The sequence below is a fragment of the Cervus canadensis genome, chromosome 27 (assembly GCF_019320065.1).
Source record: "Cervus canadensis isolate Bull #8, Minnesota chromosome 27, ASM1932006v1, whole genome shotgun sequence".
Lineage (NCBI taxonomy): Eukaryota > Metazoa > Chordata > Mammalia > Artiodactyla > Cervidae > Cervus > Cervus canadensis.
In genome coordinates, this window is record NC_057412.1 from 36858458 (window position 1) to 36871687 (window position 13230).

At 35.4% G+C, this 13230-nt stretch overlaps 1 long non-coding RNA gene across 1 annotated transcript in view; it reads right to left on the reverse strand.

Moving 5' to 3' along the window:
* Positions 1–12811, reverse strand: part of LOC122428779 — a 54542-nt gene extending 41731 nt beyond the window's left edge. The window contains exon 1 of the long non-coding RNA XR_006265816.1: positions 12715–12811. This is a non-coding gene — a long non-coding RNA (uncharacterized LOC122428779). The remainder of the gene's footprint in view (positions 1–12714) is intronic.
* Between the last annotated feature and the right edge of the window lie 419 nt (positions 12812–13230).

Below are 13230 nucleotides of genomic sequence, written 5' to 3' on the forward strand. Positions count from 1 at the left end.
TTTCTTCATTTGCTATTATTTTCTCCCAATCTGAGGGATGTCTTTTCACCTTACTTATAGTTTCCTTTGTAGTGCAAAAGCTTTTAAGTTTCATTAGGTCCCATTTGTTTAGTTTTGCTTTTATTTCCAATATTCTGGGAGGTGGTCATAGAGGATCCTGCTGTGATTTATGTCAGAGAGTGTTTTGCCTATGTTCTCCTCTAGGAGTTTTATAGTTTCTGGTCTTACATTTAGATCTTTAATCCATTTTGAGTTTATTTTTTGTGTATGGTGTTAGAAAGTGTTCTAGTTTCATTCTTTTACAAGTGGTTGACCAGTTTTCCCAGCACCACTTGTTGAAGAGGTTGTCTTTTTTCCATTGTATATCCTTGCCTCCTTTGTCAAAGATAAGGTGTCCATAGGTTCGTGGATTTATCTCTGGGCTTTCTATTCTGTTCCATTGGTCTATATTTCTGTCTTGTGCCAGTACCACACTGTCTTGATGACTGTGGCTTTGTAGTAGAGTCTGAAGTCAGGCAGGTTGATTCCTCCAGTTCCATTCTTCTTTCTCAAGATTACTTTGGCTATTAGAGGGTTTTTGTATTTCCATACAAATTGTGAAATTATTTATCCTAGTTCTGTGAAAAATACCGTTGGTAGCTTAATAGGGATTGCATTGAATCTATAGATTGCTTTGGGTAGTATAGCCATTTTGACAATATTGATTCTTCCAATCCATGAACACGGTATGTTTCTCCATCTGTTTGTGTCCTCTTTGATTTCTTTCATCAGTGTTTTATAGTTTTCTATGTATAGATCTTTTGTTTCTTTAGATAGATATGCTCCTAAGTATTTTATTCTTTTTGTTGCAATGGTGAATGATATTGTTTCCTTAATTTCTCTTTCTGTTTTCTCATTGTTAGTGTATAGGAATGCAAGGGATTTCTATGTGTTAATTTTATATCCTGCAACTTTACTATATTCATTGGTTAGCTCTAGTAATTTTCTGGTAGAGTCTTTAGGGTTTTCTATGTAGAGGATATTGTCATCTGCAAACAGCGAGAGGCTCTGCTCTTCTTGATGAAGGCTGAGATTGGTGCGGAAGCTGCAAAAGAAAACTTTGAAGCTAGCAGAATTTGGTTCACGAAGTTAAGGAAAGAAGCTATCTCTGTAATGCAATTACAAGGTGAAGCAGCAAATGTTGATGTATAAGCTCCAGGCAAGTTATCCAGAAGACCCATTTGATATAATTAATGAACATGGCTACACTAAACAATAGATTATCAACATAGATGAAACAGCCTTATGTTGGAATAAAAGGCCATCTAGCACATTCATAGCTAATAGAGAAGCCAATTCCTGGCTTCAAAGTTTTAAAGAACAGGCTGACTCTCCTGCTAGGGGCTAATGCATTAATAGCTGATGACTTTAAGTTGAAACCCATGCTTATTTACCATTGTGGAAATCCTATGATCCTTAAAAGTTATGCTTACATATACTCCACCTATGCTCTATAAATGGAAAATAAAGCCTGAATGACAGTACTTCTGCTTACAACATGCTTTGCTGAGATTTTAAGCCTGCTGCTGAGAATTACTGTGCAGAAAAAAAAAATTTTTTTAAATATTACTGCTCATTAACTATGCAACTGATTGCTCAAGAGCGCTGATGGAGATGTACAATGAGATTAATGTTTCCATGCCTGCTAACACAATATCCATCTTGTAGCCCATGGATCAAGGAGCAATTTTGACTTATTATTATTTAATAAGTACATTTCATAAAGTGCCATACAAAGTGATTCCTTTATCTGGGCAGTGTTAAAAAAAAAAAAAAAAAAACTTCTGGAAAGAATTTACTATTCTAAATGTCATTAATAATATTCATGATTCAAAGGAAAAGGTAAAAATGTCAATAATCATAGAAGTTTGACATGTGTTGATTTCAATTGTCATCAACAATATGGAGAGGTTCGAGACTTCTGAAGAGAAGTAACGACAGATGTGTTAGAAATAGCAAGAATACAAAAATTATAAGTGGAACTTGAATATGTGACAGAATTGCTGCAATCTCAAGATAAAATTTTAATGGATGAGAAGTTGCTTCTTATGATTTGAGCAAAGAAAATGGTTTCTTGAGATGGAATCTACTCCTAGTGAGGATGCTATGAAGGTTGCTGAAATGACAACAATGGATTTAGAATTCTACGGGAACATAGTTTATAAAGAAAAAGCAGTGTTTGACAGGACTCCAACTCTGGAAGTTCTACTGTGGGTAAGGTACTATCAAACAGCACTGCATGCAACAAACAGAAGATTTCATGAAAAAGTGAAAGTGAAAGTCACTCAATCATGTCTGACTCTTTGTGACTCCATGAGCCCACCAGTCTCCTCTGTCCACGGAATTCTCCAGGCAATACTACTGGAGTGGGTTGCCATTTCCTACTCCAGGACATTGTCCCCACCCAGGGATCAGATCCAGGTCTCCTGTATTGCAGGCAGATTCTGTACCATCTGAGACTCCAGGGAAAGGAAGAGTCAATTGACTTGGCAAACATTATTATTACCTATTTTAAGAAATCGCCACACCCTAATCTTCAGTTTTCAACCCTGATTGTCAGCACATCAACATCAAGGAAAGACTCTTCACCAGCAAAAATATTAGGACTCCCTGAAGGTTCAGAAGATGATCAACATTTTTAGGAATAAAGTATATATTTTAATTAATATATGTACATTTTTAAGACATAATGCTATTGCTTATTTACTAGATTACAGTATAAAGTAAACATAGCTTTTATATGCATTGGGAAATGAAAAATTTTGTTTAACTCAGTTTATTGCTGTGTTCTGGAGCCAAAACCACAATATCACCCAATATGGCTGTGTACATCATGGTAATGTTTATTAATTCAGTCTGTCAAGAGGTTGTTACACAGCTGGTACTCTGAGCTTTTAAAGGTCACTTCATGCTTGATTCTACAACTGGCTCAGCAAAAATGTGAGATGAGCTTGGAGCAACTTGTTCAGTTCAGTTCAGTTCAGTTCAGTCACTCAGTCATGTCCAACTCTTTGCAACCTCATGGACTGAAGCACACCAGGCTTTGCTACCCATCACCAACTCCCAGAGCTTGCTCAAACTCATGTTCATCAAGTCTGTGATCCATCCAACCATCTCATCCTCTGTTATCCCCTTCTCCTCCTGCCTTCAATTTTTCCCAGCATCAAAGTGTTTTCCAATATGTCAGTTCTTCACATCTGGTGGCCAAAGTGTTGAAGCTTCAGTTTCAGCATCAGTCCTTCCAATGAATATTTAGGACTGATTTCCTTTAAGATTGACTGGTTTGATATCCTTGCAGTACAAGGGACTCTTAAGAGTCTTCTCCAATGCCACAGTTCAAAAGCATCAATTCTTTGGCACTCAGCTTTCTTTATGGTCCAACTCTCACATCCATACATGGCTACTGGAAAAACCATAGCTTTGACTAGACAGACCTATGTAGGCAAAGTAATGTCTCTGCTCTTTATTATGCTGTCTAGGTTTGTCATAGTTTTCTTCCAGGTGCAAGCGTCTTCTAATTTCATGGCTGCAGTCACCATCTGCACTGATTTTGGAGCCCAAGAAAATAAAGTTTGTCACTGTTTCCATTGTTTTCCCATCTATTTGCCATGAAGTGATGGGACTGGATGCCATGATCTTTGTCTTTTGAATGTTGAGTTTTAAGCCAGCTTTTTCACTGTCCTGTTTCACTTTCAAGTGATTCTTTAGTTCCTCTTTGCTTTCTGCCATAAGGGTGTTTGAATCTGCATATCTGAGACTGTTTATATTTCTCCCGGAAATTTTGATTTCAGCTTGTGTTTCATACAGCTAGGTATTTTGCATAATCTACTCTGAGTATAGGTTAAATAAGCAGAGTGACAATATACAGCCTTGATGTATTCCTTCCCCAATTTTGAACTAGTCTATTATTCCATGTCCAGTTCTAACTGTTGTTTCTTGACTTGCATACAGATTTCTCAGGAGGCAGGTAAGGTTGTATGGAGCAGCTTGCAGTATGAGGGGGAAAAAATGTTCAAATATTAAAGGATGAGGACATTTCAAAGGATTCAGAAACTAACATGAAAGAGCTCTCAATGGCCAGAACTGTAGCAATTTGAACAAAAAAGTAAGGAAGAAAATGCAATACTGGATTATAACAAACAGTATAACATCAATACACATGAGATCATACTATTATACATAAATGATTGAATGAAGAAATAAATGGGAAGAGATAACTCCTTTCAACAAATTCCAAATAATACATGTAGATAGTCGCTCTTCCAGGAGGTGAACCTCAATGATCCCACCCCCTTTAAGATGGGTTGGACATAAGCTGGAATACAGAAAGGGAAAATAGTAACTGTACAGTGGGTAAACCTAGCAAACCCTATCTAAAACCAAATGATTATGGTAACATTATCAGTGATGTCATATGGATAAAGTGCACCCTTGATATGATGTAGTAACAAGGATACTCCATTCATTACAAAAATTCAAAACCAAATCTAACCATGACAAAACATCCAACAAACTGAAATTGAAAGAAATTTTACAAAATAACTGATCAGTTCTTGTGAATTCCAAGAAAACTTAAAAATTCTATAAAACTTAAAGTAAACTGAGAAACTGTCACAGCCTGGAGGAGACTAAGGAGACATGATAACTAATTGCTATGTAGTATTCTGTATTGGATACTGGAAAAGAAAAAGAATATTCATTGAAAAACTGATGAAATCCAAATAAAGCCTCAAGTTTAGTTAATAGGAATGCACTAGTTTTGGTTTCTTAGTTTTGATAAATGTACCATACTAACAGAACATAAGATTAACTGAGTATTATGTTAACCAAAACTGAAACTGGGTAAGGGATATACAAGGACTCTCTGCACTAACTTTGCAACTTTTACGTTAATCTAAAATGTTCCCAATAAAAGCTTGTTTTAAAAAGTAGTCATTCCCCTGATCTATTAGGCCAGCTACTTTATAGTGACAGAGACCAGGGTAAGACCAGTGAAAACCATAAGCAGGAGCAGATTGTCAGTTCATTTGCTCTAAAATAAGTTCTGTGGTCAGAAGCAAAACTGTGTGAAATGCCATCATTATGAGTAAGATATTCTAGAGATTCATAGATGGCGGTTTGGGCAGAATAATTGTGAAAGGAAGGCAAATCCATATTACATAAGGATCTAGTCTATGACAATGGAAGGGTTCTTATGAAAGTAGTCAACCACCAGGAAAGTTGTTCAGTCATGTCCAACTCTTTGTGACCCCATGGACTATACAGTCCATGGAATTCTCCAGGCCAGAATACTGGAGTGGGTAGCTGTTCCCTTCTCCAGGGCACCTTCCCAACCCAGGGATCAAACCCAGGCCTCCTGCATTGCAGGCGGATTCTTTACCAGCTGAGCTACCAGGGAAGCCCAGGTTGCACAAGACTTGTGCCATATTGACAAAATAATTGGTCTCAGCCATTGATAAGTTGAACAATTAGCATTGGTTCTAATCAAATAGACAGGAGTATTGGAAGTCCATGTAGCTGAATCCACATACATAGTCTACCTCTTTTGCCATGACATGTTTATTTATAAATTTATTAAGCACAGACATGGTTGGCTGGGGGGAAAAATCTTCCTGATATATACAGAATAGCTTATCCCATTCAATTGATTATTAAGATCTTCATCTACTGAGATTTATCTTTGATGACTATTCACACAAGACACACATATCTATCTGCTCTGTGCCCATTTGGAAAGTTCTATCTACATCTTTTCCTAATTTTTAAATTATGTTCCTTTTACATACGTGAACATTCAGCCAAACCATTAGCTACAGTATTTAAGTCAGTAGTAAATCTATACCTTAATATCACATCTCTTAGAAAATAAATACAGCACATTCTTTGATGGTCTACACACTGGGAGGATTTTGCTTCTCCATTGTCAGGGCTACTCTAGTGCAGATCTACAGCTGTTCACTTTCATATATTAACCAATGTATCATGCAGAACAATTGCTCCTCATAAATCTAGAAATATTTGAGAGGGGATAGTCAAAATAGCAGGAATATGAGCCGTGAAATTCTGGGAAACAAGACTAGGCATCGTGTGCCTTCAACTCGATTGAACTCAAACTCATCTAAATAGCATCCATCTGATGTTGTTTATCAATGCTATTGAATACCCAATATTATGGTTTGGTGTATGAGACAAAACACAATTATTTATGGATACTTCAGATTGCATGTTAATGTTTCGTGTTACTGTGGGGGTTCATTATCCAGCACTCACTCTCTACTAAGGCCAGTGCAGGCCATAAATTATGTCAGTAAAATACTTATCAACAAAGGAAGGCAAAATTTTCCTCTTAAAATTCTAATGATCTATACTATAATTAAGTAACCAGAAACTATAAGTAACGAGAAACAGGAATAGTCACTAAAAGATCTGTAGAAAGCTTCACTTTTCAGATAACTACATGTAAATGGTACTGCTGCTGAAGCCACCTCAACATAGAGATGGAGAGATTTTTCATCAAATTACTGGCCCTGCAGTTATCTCTTTATTTTCCTTTTCCAATAATTAAACTGTTTTTTTAAATAAAACTATTGACTTTTTGATTTCTAATCTGCACAAGAGAAAAAAAAATCTACCAACATACCTATTTACTTCCTTCAGTTAATTTTCCATCCTCAGTTCTTACATACTAATATTAAATTTTATCACTAATGCACACTTTCTTTGATAGAGCCCATTTTTGGCAAACCATATGTGAATAGATGAGAATCAATTTAAAAAGTAATATGACTATGCCCTATTGGAAAAAAAAATATGAAAATAGAAGATAATTTATAAAGACTCTGTATCCTATTTTCAGTGAAACTGAAAAATATTGTTAGTGAAACTAACAAGAGCATTTGATATGAAAAAGTTACGTATCATTAAAATGAGCAATCAGAAATAGATTACAGAATCAAAACCATCATGACATCAACATTTATAAAACAAAAGCTGTTGACAGTATTCTGTTACTTTTATATTAATAAGTATTAGAGGGTTCTGTCATTTTTTCATCTTTTATATCTAGAAACCAATGCTTTGTTACAAGACATAGGCAATTACAATATAGTGCTTGAGTACTTTCTGATATGCAATGATGACAATGACAACAAAATTCTGCTATGAGAATAAGAATTGTTGTTGTTGGTTAGTGGCTAAGTCATGACCGATTCTTTGTGGCCCCATGGACTACAGCCTGCCGGGCTCCTGCGTCTATGGGATTTCCCAGGCAAGAGCACTGGAGTGGGTTGCCATTTCCTTCTCCAGGGGATCTTCCCCACTCAGGGACTGAACCTGTATTTCCTGCACTGGCAGGCAGGTTCTTTACTGCTGAGTCACAAGGAAACCCAAGAATAAGAACAGGTAACATAAATTAACCATTTGTCATGCATCAGATATTAGGGTGTTGCACCAGTACCTACTACCAGAGCTCACTGCCTGATGTACATAGAAGCAAAAACTGTGGTACTGGCTTTGAGGAAAGGCAGCTTTTTTGCAAGGTTGACCAGCAAGGAGACAGGAGGGAGGGCGTAAATCTGTCTCCCCTATCTGAGGCTAGTTTCTATTTTTATGAGTTAGGGAGGACAGGTTGCTATATGAAAGCACTGCTGGGGAACATTTTGGCTGGGGGGCTTTGGAACTTTGTTATTTATGGTAAGATACAGTAAAGGGAGCTTCAGCACCATATCTTCCTGGACAGTGGACCCTTTGCTTCTGAAAGGATTTAAGGGCTCGGGCTCATATCATATCCCAGTTCTTTGGTTCCATGGGGTAGAGTTGGCAGGTACAACCTATTTAGGTCAAATTTTCTCCTCTACACCTGCTTTGGCTTCATGACTAGTGGTTTTGTTCTCTTGTCTCAGAAAAAGTATCCGTATTTTGTTAGACACAAGGCAGGTCCTGTTTTGTCCTGCAGTTATAGTAAGCAATATTAATTTAAACTAAATATGTCTTTCTAATCTTATATCTCCTTAATATATATTCTGAGGTCATTCCTATGGGATTCTCAGAGGGAGTGTTAGGCAGGTATTTTTGCATTGACATCTAAGCTGGAAACAGATTTGAAAAAAAAAGAGCATGTGCTTTTTTCTGTGTAAAATATATTCCAGTGTGGCTTATAAAAACAAAGTAATAGTACTATGATGATAGTGATTATAAAGTTATGTTTACATTTTGTACAAGGTCACCTGATGTGAAGAGCTGATTTATTTGACAAGACCCTGATGCTGGGAAAGATTGAGGGCAGGAGGAGAAGGGGACGACAGAGGATGAGATGGTTGGATGGCATCACCAACTCAATGAACATGGGTTTCGGTAGACTCCCGCAGTTGGTGATAGACAGGGAGGCCTGGCGTGCTGTGGTTCATGGGTCGCAGAGTTGGACACGACTGAGCAATTGAACTGACTATTGTGTTGAAGTGCTTTGAGATTGATCCCCAAAATGGCTTCATAAATTACTTGCCAACCATTACATGGTACCTAGATTTCTAAATTTTGCCAGTGGCTTAGTGGTGAAGAATTTGCCTCTAATGCAGGAACTAAGGAGATGTGGGTTCAATGCCTGGGCCTACATGGTCCCCTGGAAGAGGAAATGGCAACCCACTCCATAATTTTTGCCTGCAAACTCCCAAGGATAGAGGAGCCTGCTGGGCTACAGTACATGCGGTCACAGAGTCAGACACGACTGAGTGACTGAGCACACACACAAGCATTTTACTACATTTTCATTACCCATTTTCTATCAATAAGTTAATACATCCACATACATTATTTTTGGGCTTTTGGTTCATCTTACTTGTAAATTGCTTATTTACTTCTTTTACATATTATCGATTGGAGTTTTTGGTTTTTTTTTTCTTGTTGAATTTACTGGATTCCCTTTATATTCTAAACATTATCCTTTTATTCCTTTTTCATGATATAAATATCATCATCTAATCTAGCATCTCCTGTTGGCTCTGATTATGGTATATATCACATAGACCTTGTTGCTCTTATTGTAGCTGTTCAGTTACTAAGTCATGTCCTACTCTCTGACCCCGTGGACTGCAGCATGCCAGGCTCCTCTGACATCCACTGTCTCCTGGAGTTTGCTCAAATTCATCTTACTAAGCAACCAAGATACATTCCCTGGAGTTTTCTCAAATTCATCTTACTAAGCAACAAAAATACATTCTTTCACTTTTATTAATCATTTCTACTGAGAAGTGATTTATGTACAATAATTTTCACAAATTGCAAATATGCAATTTGATGCATTTTGAAAAATTTCTTCAGCTTTGTACCTAACAAAAGTAACAAGGTTACAGAATATTTTTATCATCCAGTGAAGTTCTGTCCTGCACTTTTGTAGTCAGGCTGCTATCCCATTCTCTGGGTACTTTCTTTGTGTCACTCAAGCCTTACCATTTCTAGAATTTTCTTGTAAAGGAAATCAGAGTACATAATATTTTATGTCTAACTTTTCATTTAGCATTCTTTTCTGAGATTTATCCATATTGTTCTCTGTTTTTGTTGTTGTTTATTTACTAAGCTGTGTCCATCTCTTTTGTTACCCATGAACTATAGCATGCCAAGCTCCTCGGTTCATGGAATTTCCCAGGCAAGAATACTGGAGTGGGTTGCCATTTACTTCCCCAGAGGATCTTGATCCAGGAATCAAACCTGTATCTACTGCATAATCAGGCAGATTCTTTGCCACCAAGCCATTGTTCTCTGTGTCTGTAGCTAATTATTTTCCATTGCCTACTAATTTTTCTTTGTATGAATATATAAATTGCTTATTCATTTAAATGTCAAAGACCCTTTCTGACTTCTCCCGATTGTTTTTGTTCAATAATTGTTAACAAAGCTTCTATGAAATTTGAAGTGCAAATACTTGTGTTAACATGTACTTTCACTTTCATGTATTTCACTTATTTTACTTACTTTGAATAAAAGCCCAATGGTAGAATCAGTTTTATATAGTAAATGTAAAGTTTAATTTATAAGTATTTTTCAAGGTGGCTACATCATTTTCATTTCACCAGAAACAAATGAGTTCTACTTGTTTTACATGCACAAAAATACTTGCTACTATCAGGGGTTTTTGTTTGCTTGTTTTTTAAAATCATTCTAAAAGTTGCACAGTCATATATCATTGTTTTATTCTGAAAAAAGTCTTTATTAAGTAAATGTTTAGCAAATATTTTCCCAGTTATTGACTTGCATTTACCATGTTGTAACAATGTCTTTTGAAGGGTAGATTAAAAAATTAATTAAGTCCAAGGTGTCAATATTTTATCTTTTATGAGGCTTTTTAAACAACTTCTACCTAAGTTTGACTTTAAGCTTCTCTTTTTTTCATCTAGAAATTTTATACTAAATTTTCTATTAAAATTTTATGTGGCATGCAATAAAGGTTGAAGTTCATTATTTTTATGTATAGATAATTATTCCAGAAGCATTTGTTTAAAAGTTTATCCTTTCTTGGCACTGTTTTTTCAAAGATCAATAATTATGCATAAACATATTGTATATATATTATATATAACATAAACATTCCATATATATCTACTGTTATAGCTATTTTCTTTCCATACAGGGCTGGCAATTATAGGGACTTTATAATAGTGAGTATCTTACAACTTGTCCTTTTCAAAATAATTTTGATTGCTTTAAGTCCATCTCATTGCCATGTAAACATTACAAAGAGTTTGTCACTTTGTATTTTAAAACCTACTATAATTTTGACAGAAATTGCACTGAATTTTTATATTGATTTGAGAAAAAATAATATTTTAACAAATTCGAGTTCACATCATTAACATACTATGAAGTGAAGTGAGGTGAAAGTCGCTCAGTAGTGTCTGATTCTTTGCGATCCCATGGACTATACAATCCATGGAATTCTCCAGGCCAGAATACTGGAGTGGGTAGCCATTGCCTTCTCCAGGGGATCTTGCCAACCCAGGGATTGAACCCAGGTCTCCTGCGTTGCAGATAGATTCTTTACCAGCTGAGTCACCAGGGAAACCCAAATTAACATACTATATTTGTCCATTAATTTAGGTTTTCAGAAATCTTTCAGCTATAGTTTATAGTATTGAGTATATAGATTTAGCATCTTTTGATTTAAAGATGCTCAAGATTTATCACAAAAACAGATATATAGATCAATGGAATAGGATAGAAAGCTCAGAAGTAAATCCATGCGTCTATGGTCAATTGATCTATGACAAAGAAGGCAAGAATATGCAATGGAGAAAAGACAGTTTCTTCAACAAGTGATGCTGGGAAAACTGGACAGCTAGATGTAAAAGAATGAAATTGAAACATTCTCTAATACCATATGCAAAAATAAACTCAAAATGGTTTAAAGAACTAAATGTAAGACAAGATTCTATAAAACTCCTAGAGGAAACACAGGCAGAACACTCTTTGACATAACTTGCAGCAATATTTTTTTGGACCTGTCTCCCAAAGAAACGGAAATAAAAACAAAAATAAACAAATGGGGACTAATTAAACTTAAAAGCTTTCTCACAGGAAAAAAAATAAACAAAAAGACAACCCAAAGAATGAGAGAAAATATTTGCAAACAATATGACAAAAGCTTAATTTCCACAATATACAAACAACTCATGCAGCTCAATGTCAAAAAAATCCCAGTCCAAAAATGAGAAGATTTAAATTAACATTTCTTCAAAGCAGACATACAGATGGCCAAAAGGAACATGAAAAGATGTACAACAAAGCTAATTATTAGAGAGATGGAAATCAAAACTATAATGAAGTATCAGTGGTTAGAATGATAATTATCAAAATATCTACAAATAACAAATGCTGTAGAGGGTGTGAAGAAAAAGGAATCTTTCTATCCTATTTGTGGTAATGTAAATGGGTGTAACCACTGTGGAGAACAATATGGAAGTTTCTTTAAAAAGCTAAAGAAAAATTACCATTTGATCCAACAATCCCACTCCAGGACCTGAATCTGCAGAAAACTATAATTTTATAAGATACATGCACTTCAATATTTATAGCAGTTATATTTACAATGGCCAAGACACAGAAGTAATCTAAGTGTCCATTAACAGATGAATAAAAAAAAAAAAGATATATATGTACAAAATTGAATGTTCCTTGGTCATTAAAATTGAAATAATGTCATTGGCAGGAAGATGGATGGAACTACAGACTATCACGCTAAATGTTAAGTCAAATAGAAAAAGAAAAAAATATATGATATCACTTATATGTGGAATCTAAAAAAATTATACAAATGAATTTATATACAAAACAGAAATAGACTCACAGTCATAGAAAACAGAGTTACCAAAGGAGAAGGGAAGGGAGAGGGGTAATTTAGGAGTTTGGGATTAAAACATACTCTCTTCTGTATATAAAATAGATAAGCAACAAGGACCTATGTACAGCACACACACACATACACATACACATACACACAGACACACATACACACATACACACATACACACACACACACACACACACACACACACGTATATATATCTGCCTGAATAACTTTTCTGAACACCGGAAACTAACACAACAAGAAAATCAGCTGCATTTCAATAAACAAAATAAAACAAATCAAATTTAGTATGTCTATCATATAGTAAATATAATACATACCTACGCAATAAATACATGCTTTCACTCAAGATTGAGTTTATCTCTAATATTTCACATTGTGATATCACAAGTAGTTTTCTTTTGCTTTCCAAATAGCTGTGGTTAGTAACAGAATGCAACTTCTTTTTTTAGTTACCTGGTATCTTGTGACATTGTTAAACAGTATTTTGTTAGCTATTTTGTAGATTACATAGGGTTTCCACTTCCTCCTTTCTTCTTTTTTTTTCCCAGTCATCTTTTCTGACCACAATGCAGTAAGATTAGATCTCAATTACAGGGAAAAAACTATTAAGAATTCAAACATATGGAGGCTAAATAACATGCTTCTGAATAACCAACAAATCATAGAAGAAATCAAAATATGCATAGAAACGAATGAAAATGAAAACACAACAACCCCAAACCTATGGGACACTGTAAAAGCAGTGCTAAGGGGAAGGTCCATAGCATTACAGGCTTACATCAAGAAACAAGAAAAAAGCCAAATAAATAACCTAACTCTACACCTAAAGCAAC